Here is a 12,496-nt window from a genome sequence, read left to right as displayed (position 1 = left end):
TGTCACTTTTTTCTTCCAAGAGCTCTATTTATTGACCCATTATTTTTCTGCAGTTTTCATTCCTCCAGTATATTGATGGCATTTCCTGTTTTTAAATATTTATGTGCTTTCTTCTTGGTTTCTTTTTTCCCCATTTGCTCTTCATGTCCTACAGTTACTTACGTTTCTGCTCATACGCTCCTGGGATCACTGCACTGCTTTGTTCCGTACCCACAGTTACACCATGGCTTCTTTACTGGAATACCTTAAGTATGGCCAAATTCCACCCCAATAGAATTTGTTGGGTTTGGCAGATGAAAATCAAACAAACCACATCCAACATTGGTTTAATATGCTGGGAGATTGCAAAATTATTCTTCCATTTACTTCAAATATTTACTGATGTCAGAAGATACCTTTCTTCTTCCTTCTCCCTTTTCCCCCCTCTTTTCTCCCAGTAGACCAGAGCCTTGTATATTTTATCTATCCTAACTCACTGCATGCTGAGCCCTGGACAATGTCATTGGCAGCATCGCTCACATCCGATTCGAGTGACTTTCTTGCTCATAATTCCGAATACACCTATGGCACTCATGTTTAAGGGGGCTTGATGAGCACAGAGGGCTGCTGCCTTCCATTCAAGCCACCAGCAGAATGAGGAAGAGGCAGCAGGACCTGACAGAGAGCTGCTTGTCTCTGAGAAAGAAAAACGAAGCATTTTCTGATTTCTGGCAGTTGTTCAGATTAAAGGTTTTTTGTTTCTTTGTTTGTTTGTTTTTCCCTGCATCGTGTCACACCTCAGCAAAAATCTTAAAAACGTATAATTTAGTGTCAAGAAAAATATTGTGGTAAAATTCAGTAAAATAATAAAAAAAGAATTATTTGCAGATAAAAAGAAAAAAGAGCTAGAAAAGAGCTCTATTTTAAGCTTAGTGAAATGAACATGACTTTGCTCCATTTTGTAAAACCACGTCTCTGGTTTTCTATCACTTCTAGAAGTATTCAGCAAGAGTGCTGATGGGAGAAGAGACTTATCGTGGAAAAGTGTGTGCTCTACAGCCAAAATAAGGGTAGGCTTTCTCACTAACAACAGCCTCAGAGAGATGTTTGAGACGATACAAGCCCAGCTGCCTGCAGCCTGTTGGATGTGACAGTTGGAGAGGTACCTGGCAGGTTTCTTATCAGGGTAAATTTATTATGCAGATAAGCGCAGAGATACTAGAGATGGTGCCTGGGTACACACGTGTTCGGTACCTTGGTATTGCCACTGCTGGGTACTATGTCCTGTAATTTTGAAATCTCCCACTGGTAACAGCATTTTCCATCAGTTTTGACCAGACGTGTGAGTGCAGAAGAGACAAGCTAGAGCAGGCTACTTACTGCTAGTGTCAGTTTTGGAGTATTTACTGTATGTTGTCACTTTGATTAGTGACAGCACTTTGAGACTCTCACTGTGGACTGGAGCCCTGCTATATTAGGTGCTGTGCAAGGACAAAACAATAAGATAGTCCTTGCCCTGAATACTCTCCTATGTGTGTGTGAGAGAGAGGGAGAGACAAAAACCCATCTGGAGAGCAGAAGGAGATAAGGGAATAACAATCATCAGACCAATAGTGAAGGTTTGGGGTTATGGGGTAGGGGAGCGGGTCCCTGCAGTAGTAGCCTTACAAAAGGACGAGGACAGGATTGCTGTAGTCAAGTCAAAGCTGCAGAAATGGATGTTGCACCAACAGAGATGTGAGAAGATGAGGAACCAGATAAGATTCTCACTGGGTGATTGCATCACATCCGGTAAAATAAATGATGCAAAATGAATCTCCAAGATGGTTATATCAGAGGTGACTCGTCCTGGGTACACCTAACACCCATGGACAAGCTGAACCAGGGATGTGGTCTGCAGCAATTAAACAAGGGACTTGTTAGGACGTTTGGACAGAGTGGAGGACAGAAGAGATAGATAAAGATACACTTTTTTTTTTTTTTTTTTTTTTTAGCCATGTAGGGGTTGAACAGTCATCCAAAAAGAAACATCTGAAAAACTGGCCATGATTTTAGTCTGGACAGAAGGAGACTGAACTGCAGTAGCTGGTAGATTTGGGAATGATGAGGAATGTGAATTCCACTTGCAAATGAAACCACCCAGAGACAGAATGGGATGGTGAAAGAGGAGGAACCAAGGACAGAGCCTTGAAGCCCCAAAGGCTGAAGAAAGGCCAAAGGAGACCTCCCAGCTGAAGGGGTGGGAAAATGAAATGCAGAGAAGACAAGAAGAGTGTGGTTGCCTGTGTTGAGAGTGATGGAGAGGCCAGGATAAAGAAGGAGGAGGAGGGTGGAGTCTTGTAAGCTGATTTAGAATGCATCATTACTGCCTATAAAGCCCTCGCTCACCCTAGTCCCTAGTGATATCTGAACACCAAAAATGTGTAATGTCCACGTCCTCAGTTCCCACGTGTAAAGCAGAAAAGGCTATTCGCAGCCTGGTGGAATAAGCAGACATCTGCAGGGAAAGCAGCATCCCTGATGGAGAGCTGTGGCTGTGCAGGGAAGAGGAAAAGGAGGGAGGAGAAGCGAGTTATTCCCAGCTGGCCGGTGCTGGAAAGAGAGAGCAGTGGGAAGCGCTCCACAAGCTGAGAGCAGTGGCAGTAATTGAAGGTGGAAGTGGTGGGAGACCAGGCTGAGGCTGTCAAAAGCATGTGGAACAAGAAACACGAGGAAAACAATTGAGAAGCCAATAATATCATTGGCAAGGGAAGTGCTGAAGTCCAGCAAGAGATCAAGAACATCAGGACGAGGAGGAAGACGAAACAAGGAAAACAAAAGATAAGGGGCAGGATCATGCCAACACAACCCCACGCATGTGTGGACTGCAGCCTCTGGTTCCTGTGCTGTGACCAAAAATATCAACTCGCTGTCTTCTCCAAGGAGGCTGTGCAAAGCCGCTTCTGGACAAAGATTTTGGCCAGGGACAGAAGGCACGTGGCTGGTGTGCAGCCAAAGGCTTGGTTTTGCTGTGACTTTCTCCCTCTGTCGATTAACTGCCTCTGCCCCAAAGTACACACACAAAACAGTCCATTTTCTAGCCATTGTTTTTTTTTTTTTTTTTTTTAACTTACCCTAAACTTTCCACTGATTGCTAGTGACACGGACCTGATGGCATTTATATCCAGTTACGTTTCTCTTCTCTCTTTCCTCAAATTTGTATTTACACTGCTGCTTTGTGGTGTTTGAGATGGGGAGAGACTTTATATAATATATGTCAGGCGATCTTTATTAAAAAAGAGGCAGAAAAACGGAGAAGTGAATGATTTGGTAGAGCAACTCAATAAGCCAAAGCATATTTTACAAAAAAAAGAAGCATCGGCAGTCATGTAGTATAATATCATACACTGAGCAGGATTCGTGGCTGTGCATAAGTTAGTGCAGTACCTTGACAGATAAAAAGATAAATGAAATCTTCCCTCTCTGTTCACAGAAAAAATGCTTCTCACAGATTCTCTTGTATCTCCAGTCATTGCCAAACTCCCATTTTCCTTCTCCCTGGACTCAAAAGCTGGGGATGAAAAGGCTTAGAGAAATTTTGCCAACCTCTAGCTCCGTATTTTCTCGCACTGACATTTAATTATCTCTGTGGGCATGTGGCAGGCAAGTCTGTTGCCGAAAAATCTTTATATACAGAGGGTGAACTTTCTCACTGTGATTAGGAGGTGGTACCTGAGCTGGGCTGAGGAGGTTCATTGGCTTTCAAAATGCTTACCTGTGTATCAGCAAAAATGTATAGGGTGCTTTAGCGAGGGAATAAGAGTTTAGCTCCCAGTGGCAGCTAAATGTCTAATGCCCCAGCCCTGTGTCACTTTACGTGTGCACTGAACTTAACCTGCGTGGGCTGCTGGAGGGGACTGGGAAACCACAGGGCCATGTGTTGGCCCCATGGGGGTGTTTAGCCCCATGAGATGCCCTCAGACAGCATGCCCAGGATGCAGCTGGTGGCCCCATGGGGCCGGGCGCCCAGGAGCTGCTCCAGCTGCCTGCTCCGTGCCTTTGTCCTGGGAGCTGCAGTGCCAGAAAGGACCTGGTCCCCAGGTCGCCTTGGGGTTCTTGGGGGGCATTTATCTTCTGGGGAGGGCAGAGGTTTGGGATGCCCGTGGGTGCACGGGGTGTCTGGGCCAGGCGGTGTCTGGGACTGAGCTGACCGAGAGGGTCAGACTTTCCTCTGGCTCTGCTTTCCACTTCCAGGCCACTTTGATAACACAGGGAACAAGGATGGAGAGGGATGAAAAATGAACTCGACACCTGTCGCTCGCCTCTAGGCAGGACCCAGCTGCAGCCCAGCCAGCTGCTGTGCTTGCAGCTTTGCTGCTTCTGTTTTCCTGAGCCGAGGTGCCCTGAGTTGTTTAAGCCCTGTCCTCCTTCACAGCTGCCCTGTTAGCAGCTTTATGGATTGGCAATTGGTTTTCCTCTGCATTTCAGGAGCAGCCCTCCTGGAGCACCGTCCTTCTGCCCGCCCCGTCCCTCATGGAACAAACTAGAGCTGAATATTTTCAAACCACTCCCCTACCGCTGAGGGAAGCAGTGACATACACGGCTCCTTACAATAAGCAGAGAGCGTAAAAACACTTAGCAAGCTCTTGCCTAGACAAATACAAAGCAGTGAGCCCAAACTTTCCAGCTGGGTGGGTGGTGCTGTTACTCTGGTGTCAGGGTGGGCTGGGTGCCAGAACTGTTTCTCCTCTACCTGACCGAGCCCCTGCCCATGCACTGTACAGCCTCTTGCCATAAATCCCCTCACCATTCCCCAGTTTATCACACAAGCACGAGTTGTTTGCACTGTGTGCTGCCCGGGGAAGGTGCCCAGTCCCCAGCCCCAGCTGTCTGTAGGACCAACAGTGGGGAAACATCAGTCAGGCCTAGCATACGATGAGGCTTGACAGGCCTCATGGCTCACTGGGTCCCTTCAGCCATGGGGCTGAGTGAGCTCTTCACGATGCTCTTGCCATTGCTGGGGTGCCCCAGGAGGTGGGAATCACCAGGACAACCTGGTGGGCCTGGTTCCCATCTTCTTCTCTCTGGAAAGGAAGGGAAGGGAAAAGGCATCGGGAGCAGGCCGTGGGCTGGGTGAATAGTCCTGGAGGCCTGTGTCTGGTCTATATATGAGCTGTCAGTATAGTGTGTGAGATGTGTATGCCTCAGGAGCTCTCTGAGTGACACACAAATGTCAGAGTAAGAGCAATGCAGAGTAATAAGCGTGGAAAAGACCCACAGCGGTAGCTGTCCTGTGTGAACGCCACCTTGTGAGCCGCTTGGAGGAAGACTTTGATAGTGGAAGTTGTACCAAAGGGAACCAAGGGGAGTTTTGGGATGGGATACAGGAAAGAAAGAAGGGTGGTGCATAATGTCCAGGCCTGGAGAGGAGAAGGAAAATTTAAAATGCCACACAAGGAAGCTATTCATTATACTGGCTTATGTGTGTGGTGGCCTGGGGAAGAATTATGGTTGCTCTGTGGGGATGGGGCTGAGGTGACAGTAACAGCCCAGCAACTGTGTGGCCCAGTATGAAATAACAAGCTGTCCATGGATTTTAATCACTCTGGGAAACATCTGGCTAGGATTACTGTGCCCATGGCCAGAGCAGCTCCATTAGCCGTCTCTTCGGGGAGGGAGAACCAGCGGGATGGCCGTGGTTGGCATGCAGGGAGAGGCAGGGATAATGACTAGAGCGAATAACTCAAAGCAGGGGCCTCCCTCAGGACCTCCAAGAAGCACTCTGTAGGACCTCCCTGCTCTGCATGGACCACAGAGGCAGGCCAAGGGGCCTCTCCTCCTGCCTACAGCATCGCAGCATCCCCCACCAGCAACACAGCCCCAAGACACCCAGGCAGAGTGGAAGGCAGGGGGGGCGGCGTGCCCCACACCATCCTACCCCATCCCACGTGTCTGTCATCAGACACTGATGCCTTTGCCCCATCAGCACGTGGCTCAAAGTCTTGCTCCCCTCACAGATTTATTCATCCACATGGGTGTCCAGGGGAAGGGCAACATGAGCATCAGCAGCAGGTTGCTTGACCCCAGCTTGGTCCGAGCAGTACTCGAATTTTCAGGGTGCTCGGTGAGTGCATACTGTGGTAGCCAGTAAATGGTTTCCATATGCTATTCATGTTCTTATTGTTCTTCTGACAGGTGATACCTTTTTTCCACTGAAACGGTATCCCCTCGTTGGCAAGCTGTGGGTCGGTGAGGGGGAGATGTGGTCTGTTCCAGTTAATTCTGTAACTGCGATCTCACTGCTGACAGAAAGCATTTGGGAAGCTTCTTAAGCAACCCTAATGATTTTACATTGTGTACACCTAGCGGAGCACTCAGCCTTTCCAGCTCTGCTGGTGCGTTAACATGTCATGTAATGAAACTATTCAGCCGAGATTAGAGGAAAGCTGGAGGAGCAGACAGTGGGGAATTGGTTAGATGCATGGCTGTGTCTTCCTGACACTTATATTACCAGGGTCACAGAAACAGGCAGAGTGGAGCATGAAATGACTACATTACTGTTAATTTATTAAACAAAACAAATTGATATTAAGCAGTCTAAAAGAACGAGTACACATCTCTGAAAGCCAGCTGTTGCAGCACCACCCTCATGTACATAGACAGCAGTTTTTTGCCCCAGGCTCCCAAAGCACACCTTGGTCCAAACACTGCAGCTCTCAGTTTGCAGATGGGTGTCAGGATGGCAAGATTTACTTGTCCACTGCCTGTCCACAATCTGAGAGCAATATCGGGCCTTGGGCAGGGTTTTTGCGTGCCGGTTCTATGCTGTACCTCATCGGCCACACTGCTGCGCTTGCTAAAATGAGCAACAAATTACCTACTTAAAAAACACCCCCCTATCCAACGATGTCCTTTCATTTCAGACAAGGATTAACATTTCTGCACAGCAGCCCTCAAAAATGCCTATAGCTCACTAAATTGCAGTTGAATTAGATGGCAATTTCTGTTCCCCAACAGAAGCCTCCCCCATGCCTCATTATTAATAGTTTTCAAATGCTGAAGTTAAGTCAACAAAATTGCAATTGTTTTCCCCATAATCTGCCAGCCAAGGGAGGGAGTATTTATGCAGATATTGCTTGCAGTACTTGAGAAAATGTTTGTTTGTGGTTTTTAACACAGGACTGCAAATTTCCAGCAGAGCCCTCCTGGGTTATTTCACAGTCCTATGCATCGGGATTTCAGCGGCAGTGGAGGAGGAGGAGGACAACCATCTGCAACCCCCACAAGCACCGGGCGGCTTTCGATCCCATGAGTCACTCCCACTAGGTTCAGGGGACTGCGTTTGTAAGCACCACTAAAAATTCACATGGGTTTCAATGTTTTCCCTGGAAAGTCTTTTAGGGAAAATTATTTGGAGAATGGAGAGCTTTCTCAGTGCTGTGAACAGAAGAAATTATCTTTCTTTTGTTCATTCATTCCATTTCTTCCTGCCTGTCTTCCCAACCCTCCTTTACTTCCTTTCCCTTCTTTCCGTCTTCTTCAATACAAATAATTGAAAATCTGTCATTTTGGAATTCCTTTGTCCCTTCAGAAGGCGCTGAGCAGTGTTTCCAGAATAGCCCAGCCTGCTCTTTCAATCCATAATTCATCATCCTAAATTGTTGTTCACTCGCAGCAACCCTGAACAAAATGTTACAGACGCAGCATAAAGAGAAGAAATCAAGCAAATGGAAAAGGGACAAAAGGAATAGTGGCAAATCACAAGGGTATCTGCAAAGGGAAATAATTTAATCCAAAAAGCTCCTCAGCTCCAATGGAGGTGTTCACTTGTCTGTTTTACATCCCGGTGTTGCCATTTACATTTCCAGGTAATGAACAAGCACAAAATTAAGCTCCTCATTTCAGCTCTGGGTGTCTACTGTGGCAGAAGAAGTCCTTTGTAATGCTTCACGCCATGACTTGATGGGTGGAAACACATGGGGACAAGACTGAGAAAGACAATAGAGAGGGAGTTTTATGGATTGCAACCTCTAATCTGTTTTAACTTTAGGTACATCAAGCTCTGGAAGCTGTGATCCAGCATCAGCTCCTCTCCATACTCTGCGAAGTGCCACCAGCTCCAGCATCAGGAGCAGAGGGCTTCGGCAGGATCATTAGAGAAGACAGGTAAAAGCCAGTCAGGCAAGAAAGGATCCCGAGAGCTGGAATAATTGCATTAATAACTACAAGTCTGACTGCCTGTTCCCACTCCCATTGACGTCAGTAGGGAATTTTACTGTGACCTTCAGGGAAAATAGGATCAGGCTCATTTTTGGGATGAGCAGATCAAAACCTGGTACAAAATGCTTGTACACATGGTTGCACTGGGACTTGAATCTTGTTTTTTTTTTTTTGTTTTTTTGTTTTTTTTCTGATGTTCCCATGCTGGGATGTCCAAGAGATTAGATTAAAAGAAAAGATTTTAAGGTCCTCCTGACAAGAGAAATAAAATGGAGAAAGCCATGGAGTTAGTAAATACAGTTATTATCCATTCATCCCACTTATCCCCTTAGGCGTGTGGCATTTGGATTAGTGTTGTGCTTTATATACACTGGTTTAAGTTAGTCTTGATGCTTCAAATACTGCCAGCAAAAAATAAAATAAAATAAAAAATGGTAAGCACACTGGAAGCCTTTTAAAAGCTTGCTCAGCTGTGAGAAAGAGGGGTTAAGTCCTTGATCCAACAAGGTGTTTAAACATATGCCCCTATTTTAAGCACGTGAGTGGGCCCATTGATTTATACTTAAGACTCCTGGGCCCCAGGCTGGGCAGTGCAGCGATGCACGTGCTTGGCTTTCCGCTGGCGTAGTCCTGTGACTTTCCTAAGGAAACTCATGTGCTTGGCGGGGCCAGGGCCGAAGGGGGATTCTCCGGGAGGCGGATGGCGCTGCAGCAGGGCCAGGTCTGGAACACAAAAAATTTCCCAGGTCTGTGTCTCTGGCTCGGTCACCACCTCTCTCCGGGCTGTTTAACTCTGTTCAACTATTTGTAGCTTTGGGATAAGCCATAACAGCGAGAGTTCCTCAGAAAAACAAAACAAAACAAAAAACCCCAACAACTTTCATTCAACATTTTGGCACTTGTAGCTCTGGCCTTCACCAGACATGGAAAAGAGAAGATGTAGCCAAAAAGTTTAGTCTTAAAGGAAAAGATACTATAAATGTGTTTTTAATCAGGGAGAGGAGTTTTGGGAAGCAGAGAGGAAACAACAATTTGGGTCTAATTCTGTTACTTCTGGCAAAATAGCCCCCCCCCCCCCCCCCCCCCCCCCCCGCATGAGATCACTAGTGTGGCTTTTCTCCAAGCTGATAACAGAAGTGCCTGCCTTGTATGCCTTGCTCACATGCTCAGATAAACCCTCAGCCAGATTTGGGGCTAGGAGGGATTCTCCCCTCAGGTCGGAGGGGCTGGTTCGGTTTCCCCCTCCTCTGTGGGGTGAAGCCTGATCTGCTCCCCCAGAGTGCTCGGGTCCTCTGCCAACCATCTTTCAGGGGCCTTAGGTGGGAGCAGCCCCAGGATGGTCCTTTCCCTCCTCAGGTTTGGCCCTAGATCTTAGCGGTGTGGAGAAAGGCCTGTTACAGGCAGTAGCTGCTGGGGTGTTTGTGGGTGAATATTATCACAGGAAGGGAGTAGGGTGGATACAGAGCATGTGGTCTGTTGATTCATTTTGACAAATATCTTCTGACTTGCTGCTAATGCACAAAGCAAGCTCTACTTTCCAAGCAAAAGCAAGTCTTGGCACAGGGCATGGTGCTAAGTCCTTGGTGGGAGCTGAGCAGCATGGGCACTTTGAGCAAACCATGCAGGGAAATACCTGCTAGCTGCAGGAGGAGGCAGGGACGCTGGGGATGGAGGACGACGGAGATGTCTGCAATCCCGTTTCCTTGGGCCTTGCCCAAGCCTCTGCAGTTTGTTTATACAATAGTAATCCCAAGCAATTCACGTGACAGATCCCTGGTGATTCATTTCAGGGGAGTTACGCTGATTTACACTGCTTGAGGCCTTGGCCTATATTTTCCAAAGGATCCTCCAACATTTCCTGATGAAAAATACCAGAGTGGTCTAATCAGCAGAGGGCTGGATTACCACGGTCTGTGGGCTTGGATGTGCAGAGCTCTTCTTCCCCCAGCCTTCCCCGGGGAAGCCTCAGGCACAAACCATCTTAGTAGGGGTGCAGGAGGAGACCTGGAGGCACCGGGGAGCCAGGACCTCATCTGCTGGGTCTCACCCCTACCTGTGGTACTCCTGCTTTCAAAAGCTGTGGTGCACCCCGCGGTGGGTACTGGATTTAGACATTTTGATGTTGATTATCTCCTCCAGTCCCAAACAGCACCCCAGAGGCAGTCCCCTCCTTTTGCCTAAATGAGGCAGAAATGAGCCAACAGTGCATTAGAGCCTGCAAAATCCTACTCCCTGAAGAAAGATGAAATAGCAGTTGGGCCGTGACTTATTCTGCATGCTCCTGTTGCTGCGCAGCTCAGAAGCGGGGAACTGCCCTTGCTGGTGCCTGCCAGGGGGAACCATTTGGCAGGAGGTGGGAAGAAGGAGAAGAGACATGACTTGAGAGGGAAAGAGATGCCCTCTGCGCTGCTGAACCCATCTCTGCTTGTGAGCAGGCCCTGCAAGCTCCATCTCCCCCAGGCTCCTACTTCCAGCTGTGGCCATCATGCGTACTCCCTTCACCACCCTCCAGCTCCTCGTCCAGAGCTTCCTTCCCCACAGGGCACTGAGCTCCTTTGAGGTGGGCCAGCACAAGGGTAGCCAGCAACTGAGGTTTGCTATCCATCGGGGAGAAATTTATTCCCTCTGTGTCTGTGGAACAACGGGGAAAGGGTGCAGGAGGAGAGAAGGGCTGAGGAAAGGACAGAATACAATCTAAACCAGATTGTTCACCAGGATTTTGAAGCCTCTCTAAACCATATTATTAATACCTTGACAAGGCTTGCTTACTTTCTTTTTTCCTGTCTTTCTGTTACAGGATTGCAAAACTCTTTTCCAAACAGACTTATTTATTTCCTGTTACTAAAAGTAGCAGAAGTGATTTATAAGCACACTGGGGAAGAGGGGGGCACCCGAAGAGAAAAAAACAGCCGTCCTCTCCTCCACCTGTAGCTGAACTTCCTCCCTCCTCTGCACTCTCCCACTGGGGCTCAGGCACACGAGGGGCTGTTGTGGCTTCTGCAGGTGCCACGGCAACTTGATAGCGTGTCTGGGCTCACAAAGAGCCCAGCTTTGCCTTATTCAAGGCAAAACACCCCCCTTCTTGCTTCAATAGCTGGGAAAGGCTGAGGTGCTGAGTTAGGAACACAACCTACCTACACGCAGCGAGGTTTGATCTGGGCTTCGCTGCTCTGTTACAAATTTGTGTTGTAGGCTTTCACCTGGAATTCATTTTAACGATTACATCATGCAAGCTCTGGCAAAAAGGAGTTGATAACAGAAACATTGACTTCACTTTAGCTAGAGCGATGAGAGGGCAATATTGCTGGCTGTGATGATTTAATCTTGCTTGGGCTGTTTTGTTTTCGGAAATCTGAACGTCTTCCTTGGGAGAGGCAGCAGCCGAGGGGACCCAGGCCTCAACCAGGCACTCAAATCAAGAGCAGCACATTCCTAAAGGTGAAGCCCACTTCAGCCTTTCTATATCTCATTTCACCTTTTGGTCTAAGACAAACGGGACTTCACCACCAGGCCTGAGGAGCCCTGGCGTTAGCTCCTGCTGACTATGACCAGGGGCATAATTCTGCAGCCCCTGTGTTTGAACCTTCTCCCACCATGTCCCTGTGGTGTGAGAAGGTTCAGACCCAACTGAAGAGGAGTTCCTGAGGGGAAATGAGTGCCCAGGGAAGGGTTTTGTCAGGCTGCAATAGAAGTTAACAGCAGACACTGCACCTGATGAGGGTGGGAGGATTTTCTACCTGAGGTTGGCAAGGGTACGCTAACGAGTATCATCTGAATTAGGTAACGATGTGCTTCTGTGTAGGGTTGCCTAACTGTCTTGCTGTGCTTTCAAGCTGAACATATGTTTTCAATTATTAACATGATTAATGGGAATGAGGTGACTTGAATCCCAATGAGCTCTATCCTACCATCGCATGCAAAGTCCACAATATGGTAATGTTTATGCAGTGTGGAAGTGCACAATTTGCTCCACTGGGAGGGCTCTTCAGAGGTACAGGTGCCTAACCATCAGCAAGTTTAGAGATCCACCGTTAAAGCCACTTTCTGTATAAGTTCCTGGGCAGCTCTTTGGTACCATGACCTGCTCATGAGCACCCATGCCCCAGTGGCTCCTGCCTCTGCCTCTCCAGGAGGACAGGGCATGGAAATTGCCAAGAGCCAATTACAGTACTGTCCTGGTCTGGTCTGGGTTTTGGTCAGGAGCCCCAGAAGAGCTGGAAGACTTGAAACCATCTTCCTCCCGTCATCATCTGGGACAGACTCCAGGATTCATAGGTCTCCAGTTCAGCTGAGACTCTCCCACTGTTTCATGGGGACT

The sequence above is a fragment of the Anser anser genome (genome assembly GCF_964211835.1).
Source record: "Anser anser genome assembly, chromosome: 3".
In the NCBI taxonomy this organism is placed as follows: Eukaryota; Metazoa; Chordata; class Aves; order Anseriformes; family Anatidae; genus Anser; species Anser anser.
The sequence above is the reverse complement of the archived record's forward strand: the minus strand, read 5'-3'. Positions refer to the sequence as shown.